The sequence below is a fragment of the Acomys russatus genome, chromosome 7 (assembly GCF_903995435.1).
Source record: "Acomys russatus chromosome 7, mAcoRus1.1, whole genome shotgun sequence".
In the NCBI taxonomy this organism is placed as follows: domain Eukaryota; kingdom Metazoa; phylum Chordata; class Mammalia; order Rodentia; family Muridae; genus Acomys; species Acomys russatus.
The window spans coordinates 20,760,199-20,774,702 of NC_067143.1; the positions used below are offsets into that span (position 1 = coordinate 20,760,199).

Consider the following 14,504-nt stretch of genomic DNA (forward strand, 5'->3'; position numbering starts at 1 on the left):
CGTAAGGTTCTCCATACGGCTAAAGTAAAAACAGGAGGAGTCAAGCTCTTAGCCCATGCTGAGGCCCAATTTAAATGGAGTCTTTCCTGTCCACACTATATCCTGCTGGTGCTGCTTTACCGTACAGGGGGGGTTTAGTTAATATTGAAGCTCTAATATAAATATTCTTGGTACTAACAGCCCAAGAGTCATCTGGGCACCTGGGAAACTTTGCTGGTCTCTCTGCATTGAACCCATTCTGTAGTCTGAAGCCTCCTCTTCACCTGTTTTTTTTGGGGGGGGGTGGAGGGGGGTGGAGCTTGTCTCTTCTGGAATGTTTGCAAGTCTCCGACTTTAAGTGAAAGCACTCGTTTACCCCATCCCAGAGGGCTTATAGACAGCACACTGTTCCTGCCAGTGTGCAGCCATTTCCAAAGCTTTGTACTCAGTTCCCACAAGGCCCCAGAACTAGCCCTCAGCACACTACAGCTGAAAGCAGGCTGTGATGCCTGCTGAGTCACATTTGAAGGCAGGAACAATGACATCCTGGCTGCATAAGTGCTGCGACCTGGTGTCTGTCCCCATGTGCTTTGTATGTCAGAATCCTAGGCCCAAGGTGAGAGTGGCGCGTGGCATGAGGAGGTGAGGCTTTTGGAGGTAACAGGTCGTGAGAGCGGAGGCCTCATGAACAACAGGCTCAGTGGCCCGATAAAGAGGCTCGAGGATGCTTGCTTGCCTCTTCCGCCACCCGAGGATACGGTGAGATGCCTATAGCCCTTCTGGCCATGTAGCTCAGTAGTGGAGCATCTGCCCAGCAGGTACACTTTGTTACAGTAGCCTGAAGACCCAGACACTCCACATTTGACCATCAGCATTAAAACACATCGAATCCCATATTAAAACACAGCTGTTACCCCAGGCCTGCTGGTTGACTCTAAAGCTGGGACTTCACCCCAAAAGGGCAGAGAGACTGCCAAGAAGAGTGTCCTACAGCATCACCCAGGAAAGGCTCTGAGAAGTAAGTCTCCTGTCATCTGTGAGGCCTTAACTAGTGTGAACTTAACATGGTACTCCTCTCTTGCCAGAGGAGTGAAAATGATTCTGTTTGTTTTCTGAGCCTCACCTGAAACTTATAGAGAAAGCTGGAGCTTCACAGCATATGACCCTCACTCCTCTCCAACAGGTAGTCAGAGTCCATGAAAGGTCAGCTACACAAAATGTGGGGCTTCTACCTACACCCTGTGCCCCCACCACACACACACACACACACACACACACACACACACACACACACACACACACACACACACACACTAACCCTCAGAGCATGTTCAAGTCCAAGTAAGGAGGTTATGCACTCTTTAATCCTAAGTACTCAGGAAGTTGAGGCAGGAGGATGGTGAGTTTGAGGCCAGCCTAAGCTAGAGAAATTGCCTCAGTTACTTTTCGGTTGTTATGATAAAATACACCTAGGAATCTTATAGAAGAAGATGTGTAATTTGGACTCACAGTTCAAGAGGGCTGGTGTAGCCAGACTATGCTACTCTGTGTGTTCTTTTTTCTTCCACCCTTCTCTACCCCTTCTCTTCTTCCCTTCTACCCCCTAACACCAGATAGGAGAGACAAAGGATAGAGAGGAAAGGGAAGAGGGGGCGATGTTATCACTAGCCTACTTCCTGCTGAGTAGGGGTGTTGAGCTCCCTGGGGCAAGTTTCATCTTCACAATCAGGATATCTAATTTCTTCTTGGCACACGACTACCTAATAAACCACAACCAATAGCAACCAACAACCAATGAACAACCCACCACACTTGTTGGGGCCAGGGCCTTAGAGTTTATGCACCCTCTGAAAGGTCCCCAGAATGCCAAACATTATACAATTACAGAAACTATCTGCAGCCGGTAGAATCACGCCTCTGATAGAACACGAGGCAAATCATAGTCAGCTGCTGCGAAGCGGCCCGGTATCCCCACACCTGGAATTAAAACAAAACATATCCTTATAATATTTCTGTGTTTTAAAAAAAGAAACCAAATTCCTCACTACAGGGTAGAGCCAGGACACTCACGGAATGGAGCAGAAGTTGAAGGCTCACATCCTTCTCCACAAATAGGAGGCAGAGAGCACGGCGGGAGTGACGTGGGCTTTTGAAACCTCAGAGCCCATCCCCAGCAGCACGCCTCCTCCAACAAGGCCACGCCCCCAATCCTTCCCAAACAGTTTCACCGAGGACCAGGAAGTCAAACATATGCACCCATGAGGGCCATTTTCATTAAAGCAACCACAGAGATGTTGACAAAAAAACAAAAACAAAAACAAAACAACAACAAAAAAACAGAGGCTTGGAATGTAGCACAGTGTGACAGCATCTGCTTAGCCCATGCAAGGCCCTGGGTGGAGGCCCCAGCATCCCAAACAAATAACCATGTGTACAGTCTGAAAACAACACATCCTAAAACCTCCATGTTTCATTCTCATGCTAGGAGTCACAATGGAGTTCAGTAGTTCTGGTTACACCAGTGGGATTAGGTATCTGTTTAAAAGACAAACACAACTGTATACTTTCTATATGTGCTCAAAGTTCTCTCTCTCTCTCTCTCTCTCTCTCTCTCTCTCTCTGTGTGTGTGTGTGTGTGTGTGTGTGTAAACAGCATTATTACATTATTTGTTATGCTTCTTAGGGGCGATTTAGTCTGTTCAATAATAAATGTGGAAATCAAATGATCCTGCTCAGTGACTGAGCAATAACAGAACAAGCTCCATATTACACAAATAATTTCCGTAAGGCAACTCATTCAATAACACAAAGACACCCTTCTCACGTCTGTATTTTTAGCCTTCTCTGGCCTAGCTGCCACCTCAGCCAACCCCACCAGTCACCTCCAGATGTCCCCATATGCTCCACCACGCACAACGCTAAGCCCAGCACCAGGAAGCTGCCTGCCACCAGAGTGGCCCCCTTGGGCGACGTCAGGTACAGATGTCAGAAATGTAACACTGTCAGAAGTAAATGGCCCCAGTTTGCAGATCCCGAAGCAGTGTCAGCTTTCTCTGTTCTGTGACAGTAAGGAAAAATTATAACATCTCTATGAGAAAAAAAAAAAAACAACAAAGCAAAGCAAAACAAAACAAAACAAAACAAAAAAACCAAAGACAATGCTCTTCTGCCTCCCCAGATGGTCTTCTCTGATGCCTGCTGCTCCCGTGCTGCCTCTGCCCTCCTCCATTCTGACGACAAGGTCTCTGGATCACTTTCTGCTCCCATTCCCACCCCTAAACACTGTCCTCCCCTCACCCTTTTCCTGCTCTTATATTAACCTTCTGTGCTCTGTGGCTCTTATATTAACCTTCTAAATTCACAAAACTATCTCAGCAGCCAGCAGAACAGAAAAGGCAGAGCTACTGTGTCTGGAGGAGAAGGTGGGGCTCAGAAGGCTGCCTGCATCCCCCTACATCATCCACCCAGCCTGGGGCATCCTTGTAGCTCCCCACAGCTCAGAAAGCCCAACCAGATCCTTCCACAAGTCCTCAGCCCCAGCTTCCTTCCCTTCTCTGTTCCCACAGCCTGAGAAGCACCCCTGCATCACCACCACCATCACCACCATCATCATCATCATCATTGTCCCAACAAAGTCACATGTGACCATCCAATGCTGTTGGGAGGTTGCAATCTTTGTGATATTGTCTATCTTGAGCAGCTCTGAGTGCCTGGTTGTCTCCTGAAGTACCTCACACCACTCCCACTGTTGCACACATTTGTTTATGCTCTGCTAGACCCTGGCTGATGAAAAGGCGGGCGAGTGGGTGAAGATGAGGATGTGTGTGAGATGCAGGACGGCTCAACGAGGCTAGGCAAGGCTTGCATGCTTTCTGGCTGTGAGGCTGGAGCCTTAACTTCCACGCAGGGGACTGGAATAGGCAAGCTGGCTGGAGAAATGGAGAAGGAAGAGCTGGTCTCCGGCACAGGCAAGAAAACTGAATCTAAGCCCTGGACAGGGACACGGTCTACCAAAATCTAGTGTGTTTATCAGATCACTGTGACGGACATGGCTGAGAAAACCGACTGGGTGATGGGAAAGACTTACTGCCGCCCATGGGGTCAGCCTATGGTTGCTTTGGGCCTGTGGCAGTGCAACACACCACAACGGAGTGCACGGGGAAGCCTGTGTACAGCACGGCGGCCAGGAGCGAAGTATCCCTTCAAGTCCCCCTCCCTAAAGACCTAACTTTCTCTTGCTAAGACCCCAGCTCCTAACGGCTCCACCACATCCTAAGTGTGCCCCAAGCTGGAGCACCCCAAAGCCTTTGTGGGGACATTCACGATCCAAACTCCAGCAGGCAGGCACTGCTTCCTTGAGAGACTCAGGAAGTACAGGATAAAGTGAAACAGTGACACCCTAGCTGCCTCCTTTTTGAGGTCATACAGTGATTAATATCTAATTTCTGAGCAGGCCCTTAGTCAATTCTGACGAATAAAAGTCCAGTCTAAAATCAGAATCAACAAAGTTCCCACTACCAGCTGCTACTACTGAAAAGGAATTCTAAAGCACGCCAGTAATCCCAGCACTCAGGAGGCAGAGGCAGACGGATCTCTGGCCTCTGTTCGAGGCCAGCCTAGTCTACAAAGCAAGTCCAGGACAGCCCGGGCTACACAGAGAAACCCTGTCTCAAAAAACAAACTAAACCAAACCACTAGCAACAACAAAAAGAAAGAAAAGAAAAGAAGGAAGGAGGGAAGGAAGGAAGAAAGAAAGAGAAAGAAAGAAAGAAAGAAAGAAAGAGAAAGAAAGAAAGAAAGAAAGAAAGGGAATTCTAAACAGCATGAGATGCTGGCACTGGTCCAGGACAGAGACAAAATTCTGAGCCACAGAACTAAGCCAGAAAGTCCTCTGGACCTAGCCGGAGGCCTCTACTCAGAAGAACGCAGTTCTCAAAGCCTCTGTACTTAGAAGTGCGTTTTTTAAAAATAAAAGTCTTGGAGAGGCTGGCTGGTTGCGACAATGCCTTGGAAATACCTTGGATGGATGGAGCTGTTTAATGAAGAGACCACGAAGGGTAAAAACCTGCCACTAATTGGTTGTCGATTGGCAAACTGCAATCAGGCTGGCCTCTGGAATTCCTAGTTACATAAACGGCCAGGTTTCTGGCTCTGCACAGCCTCAACTCCCCTCAACTCCTCTCTTGCTGGAAATTAATGAGAGTGATAACACTGGTAGATCCTTTACCCTCCAGGAATGTGGCTTGCCCCCGGGGTGGACAGTCAGACTCCAGTATCATGTCCAGCTTCAAATACAGGGCCAGCATCTCAGGCTAAATGCTTGCTTAATGAACTGAGAGCAGGGAGGGCCAACCAGCAAGGCCCATGGGTCCCCAGGGACCTCATGAGTGAACATCTGTGAGATTCTCAAGTTACTTCCTTAAGTGAAGACTCTTGGATTTTGGTTAGTCAACACTTTTTAGTATCTATGTGGACAAAACAATGAAACAGGAATGAGCAAGACACTCTGGCCTCGGCCTTGAAGGAACTCATTTTACAGATAACACCACTACCACCCTGCCCTTCACTCCCCCCCCTAACCCCCCCCCCCCCCACGGCCAGCTAAATCACAGTGAGCTATAATAAGACACAGGCAAAACCAAATTCTTAGGGGAACTGTGGGAGACAGAAGCCGGGGGGGGGGCGGGGGTTCATGAGGGAGTGAGCGAGAAGGAACAGAGCTCCCTTAATAAGAAGGATTGCTGACCTATGAGTTACTGTCCAAGCAAGATTTCACTTAGCCTTCCTTGAATTACTTTACTATTAGAGGCAGCAACTGTGTGATTTGCAAGTTAAAAGCATTGGCCTCTTTTAAAACACAGTAAGACAAGACGGTTCACTGGGTAAAGGCGCTTGCTGCCAAGGCTGATGACCTGGGACCTATCCCAGGGACCCACAGGGTGGAACGTGAACTGACTCTCCTGAGCTGTCTTCTGACTTCCACATATGTGCCATGGCACGCATGCTGTGGCAAGCGTGTGCTTGCATGTTCTTTCTCTCCCTCTCTCTCCCCCTCTCTAAGAGGTTTTCTTTTAAAGACACAAAGTAACACTCAACTCTTTTATCCTATAAGGCATTTAAAAGGAGTATTTGGGCCAGGTAAGGAGGTGAGTACCTTTCATCTGCACTAGGGGGCAGAGTTAAAGTCAGTGTCAGGAGGATCTGTGAGTGTTTGAGGCTAGCAGGTCTACAGGACGGCCAGGGCTACATAGTGAGACTGTTTAAAAAATATTTTTATGCAAAAATTAGAAATCATTAGGAAACAGACATTGTGCCTCTTAATATATATATTTTTAGGTTTGTTTGTTTATTTATTTATTTATTCAGTATTCTGCCTCCATGTGCGCCAGCAGGCCAGAAAAGGGCACCAGATCTCATTATAGAGAGTTGCAAGCCATCATGTGGTTGCTAGGAATTGAACTCAGGACCTTTGGAAGAACAATCAGTGCTCTTAACCTCTGAGCCATCTCTCCAGCCCCTTAATATCACATTTTCACTGAGTGGTTACTCTGACCAGCTTTTGGGGGAAGCACTGAGTATTTTCCCAACCAATTTTTTTTATAAATAAAAATATAAGAACCAAAATCATCCCAACACAGGCAACTTCTCAGGGGAAAATTTTAATTTCCTAAAACCAACATAATTCTTCATCTATTTTTCTGTAAAATGCATGAAACTGTTCTTTTGTGAAAATTATTTTCACTCAGATCAACTCTTTTTTAGGCGAATGAATGGTATTTACCAACAGTGGTGTTTATGGCTTATAGTTTCGGTCCTGTTCATACTCTTTATTGGCTACTATTTTGTTTTGCAAAGTCTGCTGTTTGGAATCAAGTTCTGAAGGTTGCAAACATATCATGAAGATTTTTAAATTCTTTTAAAAAATATTGTAATTAATTTATGTGTGCTGGTATGAGGGTGTCAGATCTTGGAGTTACAGACAGTTGTGAGCTGCCATGTGGTTGCTGGGAATTGAATCTGGGTCCTTTGGAAGAGCAGGCAGTGCTCTTAACCACTGAGCCATCGCTCTGGCCCCGATTTTTCATTCTTTTGTTAGTCTGAATCAAAAGCCATATTTATACATGTGTCAGCAAACGTCACTCTGTTTCGCCAGCCATTGAACCAGATGCTACATATGTCATGTCTCTCTCAGGCTTGTTTGGTGTTATTTCTTCCAGGAACATCATTATAAAACAAGGCAGGGCTGGTCTATTTTCATGTGAACTCAGTCCTTACATTTATGTACCATCCATACAGTGGTCACTGAAGAGCACTTTGTAGCCTTCCTCACACTAAGCAATTCCTGCTGGTATTCCAGGTGCAGCAGCAAGGATTTGGGGTGCAAGGCAGTGGTAGAGTAAGCACAGGCCCTGGGCTCAGCAATCCCCAGCACACACGAATAGAGTCATGAGCAAAGGCACAATGCCCCCAAGACCGGCTGTTCTAGGTTCTCCTGGCACAGGAAAGCCCATTGCACGGCCACAAACTGTAACAGTGTGCGCCCAGGTGGATTTTCTGCTGGCTGTCTGACTTTGGACAAGGTAGGAACTTTTATTCTAGAATCATCAGTTGATAGTCTCTTGATGAACTTCTGAAACAATGGTTATCCAAACCGGTTTGTTAAACCCAACGTACGCATCGCCAGGAGGAAAATCAAGGAAAAGTGCTGTACAGACCCCAGCACTCCAAACTCTTCCATTTGCAAGACACAAACTTATTCTACCCTCTCTGTACAAACACTCCTCTTGCCAAATATTCTTTCCAAGGCATGCAGGTCATACGGATGGCATGCAACTCAGCACAGGACATGTGGGTCCTACGAACTGCACATGACTCTACACAAGACACTGGTCCTGGGAGGCAGAGGAGGTCTGACTCTGAGACTGGTTACCATGAACAGAGAGTAGACTGGGTGACATAAAAGTATCCAAGGATAGTGAGGGTCAGATTCCTCGCTCTGGAAACCAGGAAGGGAAGAGAGCAGGGAAGGGACTTTGAGGCCAAGAATTAATGTGAGTATCAGTGAGCGGGTAAGGCCATCATGTGCATGTGCGCGCGCGCGCGCACACACACACACACACACACACACACACCCTCTCACACCAGGCACACAATACACACTCTCTCTCTCTCCCTCCCTCCCTCCCTCTCTTACACACACACACACACACACACACACACACACAAAGCAAATCCTCACACCTTCACACACACATACACACTCACACACAGGTACACAGGAACCCACACACAGAAATACATGTACACATACATTCACACACGTATACGCTCTCACACAGAGGAACAAACATGCACGTGCTCTCATACATGTACTCTTTTTCTCACATACAAACGTATACACCCTCACATACAGATGTACACACACACAGGCACATGCATATACACAGAAACATGCACACAGGAACACAGAAGCACACACCCATGCACACCCATAGGGCTGTAGGGATGATTCTGCTTGATATTCTTCATAACCAGCAAAATTACAGTTATAAAGTACAAACAAAAATAATGTTATGGTTGGAGGTCACCACAACATGGGAACTGTATTAAAGGGTTGCGGCACTAGGAAGGTTGAGAACCATGTCTTACCGTTTTCCCTATGAGGTTTTCCTCAGCAAATAGAGGAAGCATGGTACACTGAAGGGGAGAAAGAGCACATATAAGACAACCAACCGAGTGCCGGGGGTGGTGGCGCATGCCTTTAATCTCAGCACTCAGGAGGCAGAGGCAGGCAGATCATCGTGAGTTCTAGGTCAGCCTGGTCTACAAAGTGAGTCCAGGATAGCCAAGGCTACACAGAGAAACCTTGTCTCAAACAAACAAACAAACAAGCAAAAACAAAAAAAGGACAACCAACCAAGCATGGTGAAACCCCATGGTGGACACAGGACTTCATGTGCCACCTGGCCCGATGACATCAGGCACCCAGAGAAGTGCACCGGCCCCTGGGGTGTTTCTGCTGAGGAAAACTGGACAGACACACTGATAGCTCTTTCAGATGGTCGAGACATGAAGGGCAGTAAAAAGGCATTACTGGGGGATGGCAAGATTGCTCAGCAGAAAATGGTGCTTACCACCAAGCCTAAGGCCATGAGTTCGATCCCCGAATCATATGGTGCAAAGAGAGAGCTGACCCCCACAGGTTGCCCTTCGGCTTCAAGCAGGGCACACGCACTCCGCCACACACAGAGTCAGTGCCGTTTTAAAAACAGCTGACTGTTCCTTCCATTCTCAGTCCCCCTCAAAGCCTATTATTGCCAAGAGGCCATTTAGTAACTCAACTACATCGCCTCATTTGATGGACCAACATTTATACTGAGTGAGCCCTACTGAGCCCTTAACACTACATCAGCCACTATAAAGCACTCTAGTTTTATGATACGGATGATGTCATCGGTCTTGGAGATTGTGGAGCAAAGTGTACGCAGAAGTTGTAACAGCAGACACTGTAAGCCTGGATGACAAAACAAGGACAGCCAGGAATGAGGGAGGACTTGGGACGAATCTGTCCTGGACAGTCATGTGCTCACAGAACTAAGGAAAAACCGGAGCCATTATGACCCTTTGTATTAGGGCCCCTGAACCACACTTCTCCCAAAGTAGATTACGTACTTTTTTTTTTCTTTTTAAGCAGAACACAATCTAGTCATATTTTGCACAAATTTTAATTGTTATACATCAAACTCATGCAACATAGAATTTTAGTGAAGCCACGGTTAATGAGCAGATCTGAAATGGTAAGGGCTTTTCAGATTGCAAATATCAGGAGCATCCTAATTTCTACCTGGCAGTCAGAGTAAAGGCCTGCCCTCTGAGTCCTACAGGAGAGTCGTTCTAATGACAACACCGATCTGGACATACGCAGGGGCCTTAGCAACGCATCTCTTTCACGAAGTGGCATGATCCCAAGCACAGCTCACCCCCTTATGATTTAGCGTTTATGGTCTGGTCCTTAAGTGTTGTATTCATAGGTGGACCAGACCCACTAGTCACCAATGACATGTCCATTTACTGAGTTATGGAACCCCACTGTTAGCCCTTCCAGGCCATCTGCTACCCAAAAAACTGACAGTTCTCCACGCTGACTCGGAACAAGAATTGGCAACAAGGCAGACATCTTGCCAGGTTGGTAAGAAATCAGCCCCTGGTGAACTCTACCTGGAGGAAACTCTTCCGTCCTTTTACTTTGCTCCTCCTCGCCAAAAATTATAAAGCTTGAGGATACTAGCCTGACAACTGCCTTGAGAGCAAGGGACCGAGAGCCAAGGTCTACACGATGAAGGGGCCCAGAATGCGGGACCCAGGCTTTTACGCTACGGAGCAGCTATGTCAACCCTGGACGGCCTAGCCCAGACTCCCTGCTAGGTGTGGAAACACTTGCTAGTCTGCCTCAAGTGGCTAGTGCTGTTGCCAAAGGTGCTGTTGCCTGAGCAATAGTCATGTGTCCCCACCCAAACAGGCATTTCCCAGGCTTAAAGATCATTTCAGGAATTATCCACAGGAAGGACGGAAGGAAGGAAGGAAGGAAGGAAAGATGGAAGGAGGGAAGGAGGGAGGGAAGAAAAACAACATGTTTGGTACAGACATAAGTAATTTTTTTTCCGAATAATTTTGACCCACAGTTGGCTGAGTTAGAGGAAACTAAAAACACAGAGAAGAGGGCTATTTATCTCTCTCATGGTAGGTGTGTGTGTGTGTGTGTGTGTGTGTGTGTAAGAGGCATTTAGCATTAAAATGTTGAAGAAATTTCAGATCTTCTAGGAAAAGACATCTACAGAATAAACTTGCTTAGTTCCTGCTTGGCCTGGCCAGATTTTACCAAGTATCTGTGGACAGGGTGTTGAGAACCAGGAACCAGGAAAACTGGTGGATTCTAGGCCCCCAGTACACTAGGCTGCCCATCAATTATGCCACAGGTTTTACAGAATGAGCTAGCATGCCAGTCCTATTTAATCCCCACAGAGAAAGCTGAAACAATTACTTCTTCCCAGGAGTGAAATGGCACCAATCAGATTCTGGGAAGAAGGCCAGCTCTCAGCTGGATCCCAAGGCTTCGGGCCAGGAACAGGACCTTGAGACTTCTGTGATCCGGCTCCCATGCTAGCTACACTTGATGCGCCTCCCACGCACAGTTAAGATATAATTCTTCCTTAGGCAGATTTAGAAAAGTTAAAAGTCAAATGTAAAAATATAGAAGATTATGAAGTAAAATTTTCTTTCTTTTTCTTTTCTTCTTCTCCTCCTCTTCTTCCTCCTCCTCCGCCTTCTTCTTCTAAATTTTATTTTTTTGGACAATAAGACAAGGTTCCTCTGTGCAGCCCTGGCTGTCCTAGATGACTCTATATATACCAGGCTAGCCTGGAACTCACAGATCCCTGCACCTCTGCTTTCTGAGTGCTGGGGTTAAAGATAGGCACCACCACACTCAGCTTTTGTTTAACCTCAGGAGTAGGGACAATAAGCTATATACTTAATATTTTTATAGATCTCAAAATGGTATCCAATAAGGCAAAATTTTTGTCTTTTATGAATTAGAAGACTGATAATGAGATGCCTGTAGTTATCTCCTAGAGTAAGGCTAATCTGCTCCCATCAAACTGACAATGGCAGAGGTCTTTACCGGGCACCCCCCCTTTAGACTTTGGGTCTCAGAGCTAGGCAACAGTTTCCTCTGAGACAAACTCTTCCACTTTGGAGGGAAGTTTAGTAAGATACAAGGTGTGCTAGCAGCGGGTTAAAACATCCCATCCCACAGGAACTTCAGTAAGTTCTCTGGACGTAAACAACTCCACAGCTTCAGGAAGTCTGTGAAACTCACCAGGTTCGCTAAGCTCCTCCCTCCTCAAGCTATGAAGTCTTCTGAGAGACACTCAGACAAGACAAGCTGCCTAGAAGAGACTCAACCGAAAAGAGACAGTTTCCAACCCGCTTGGCTGCCTGTGCGTTGTGTGGGGACTATTATATTTTAGCCCCATGCCAAAGAAATGAAAAAAGAGATAACAAAATCTACCATCTTTCAGTGGGAAGGAAGAAACACAAAGCCAGTTCACACACTATTACAGCACTGTTCACGGAACAGCTGTTTTTGGTCTTATAACAGTGTCACAATGCCTGCCCTTTCGGGAGGCTCTGACCTTTCACCTCTAAGGTGAAATCATATAGCAAATATTGTCTAAAATAAGGAAATTAACTTGCAGAAGGTAACTTCTTTGGCTGATGCTACCTTCTTCTTTTCTTGACCATCAGCCAAATTAAGTCTGGTCTAGAATGAGGCAAGGAACAAATTATCAGCAATTTAAAACATCATTAATAATTACAAAGAAGCTGGCATGGTGACACAGGCCTTTAATCCCAGCAGTCATGAGGCAGAGGCAGGTGGATCTCTGTGAGTTCGAGGCCAGCCTGGTCTACAAAGCAAGTCCAGGACAACCAGGGCTCTATTACACAGAACCCTGTCTCAAAAACAAAACAAACAAACAAAAAATTACAGGGAAAAGCTAACTATATTTGAGCCAAGTTTTCCTGATAATTTAAATATGCATCTCTATTTGTGGGAAATGGTCCCAACATAAAAACCCAAAACTTAAAACCAAAAAACAAAAACCAACAACTCCCCAAACCTTTTGAACACGGACATAATGTCCTAAGGCAGTGGTCCTCAACGTTCCTAATGCTGTGACCCTTTAATACAGATCTTCATGTTGTGGTGACCCCCAGCCATAAAATTATTATCATTGCTACTTCATAACTGTCAATTTGTGACTGTTATGAATTTTAACATAAATATTTTAGAGATAAGGGTTTGCCAAAGGGGTTGCAACTCACAGGGTGAGAGCTGCTATCTTAAAAGGTAAACCTAAAATTTGACCTCGCAGGACATGTTATAACCAAAACAACACTGAAACAATCACTTTCAAACTCTGTGTGAAAAATGTTTATGAAGCATAAATGAACAATGTGTTTAGACTTGGGGCCAATTCCCAGGATGTCTCATTAAGGATATGTAAATATGCAAAGATCTAAAAACCACCTTAGCCTGGCCCACACGGGATGCCAAGCACTTCAGGGAAGCAATGAACAGCAAGATGCCCTCCTGGACATCATTGTATGCTAAGAAAGAGCAGCCTCTTCCCCAGCAGAATGATTGCTGAAGCAAGGGACCACAGTTTACCATGTGTCAGATGATTCCGCCAACAGACCACATAACAGCAGCCATGACGCTGAGCACCACGCAAAGAGCCATCACCATCTCAATTTCTACTCTTAAATACCAGCAAATAACACAAACCTGTTTCTCAGTGTAGTCGCCCGTTTCCCTCCCGAGAGCAAAGCACTTCATGTTAAAGCACATTTACAATGTCTGTGATCACCCCCGCCATTGGAACTCAGGCGATATTTCCCAGTTACTCATAAATGTTCTCTTACCAGCCACGTCTCACCTTAGTATGTCTTGTGTCACAAAAGTTGTTCATGAGCAATTTCAAGTAAAAGAAATAAAACAACGCAGCATTCATGTTTACTGAGCACTTGCTCCTATCAATGATAAGGAAACACAAATGTAGCCCCCAAAATATAGGATTTAGTGTCACATGCTAAATTCTATTTCAGTATACTTTATGGGACAATTAATCAGTGGTATTTTAAAAAAGATTTATGTATTTATTATGTATTCAGTGCTCTGTCTGCATGTACACCTGCAGGTCAGAAAAGGGCATTGATCACATTATACATGCTTGTGAGCCACCATGTGGTTGCTGGGAATTGAACTCATGACCTCTGGAAAAATAGTCAGTACTCTTAACCTCTGAGCCATCTCTGCAGCCCAGTATTTTTATTATTGAGAAAAATTTCCAATCAAAACTCAAAAAGAAGAGGCGAGACCTCTATTATACTCCTAATTACCCATGAGCCTGCTGATGAGTCCTGTGCCATGAAATATTCTAGTATTTCCCTTATAGCATTACAGCATCTCTTTTAGTTGAATAGAGCCTAAAAATGCCAGTGTTCCTCCAAAACCACAAGGGAACCTGTCAGGTGAAAAGTTGTCATGTGTCTGGAAAGGAATATGACCATCATTGTTGGTCCCATGAAACAGAAAGCACTGTGCTAGCCTGCCTCTATTAGGAAATTTGGTGCTCAGAATTAATCAGATGCCGACACTGCCATTTAACTGTACATGACTGTCCTGTACATGATGTATCCTTATTGGCACAGAAATTTATTATCAGTATTCTAGCTCTCCTTTTCTTTTTCTGTTTGTGTGATGTGTGTGCACGCACACACATGTGTGTCTGTATGTGTGTGTATTCCGCATGTGGGCGGGCACACCTGTGTCTGTGGGTGGGCGGGCACACCTGTGTCTGTGGGGGGGCGGGCACACCTGTGTCTGTGGGGGGGCGGGCACACCTGTGTCTGTGGGGGGGCGGGCACACCTGTGTCTGTGGGGGGGCGGGCACACGTGCAGC

General features: G+C 45.9%; 1 protein-coding gene across 1 annotated transcript in view; it reads right to left on the minus strand.

Annotated features, from left to right (window-relative positions):
* Tjp1 (tight junction protein 1) overlaps positions 1-14,504 on the minus strand; it is a 233,071-nt gene that overhangs the window by 217,955 nt on the left and 612 nt on the right. The gene's annotated exons all lie outside the window — the stretch shown is intronic.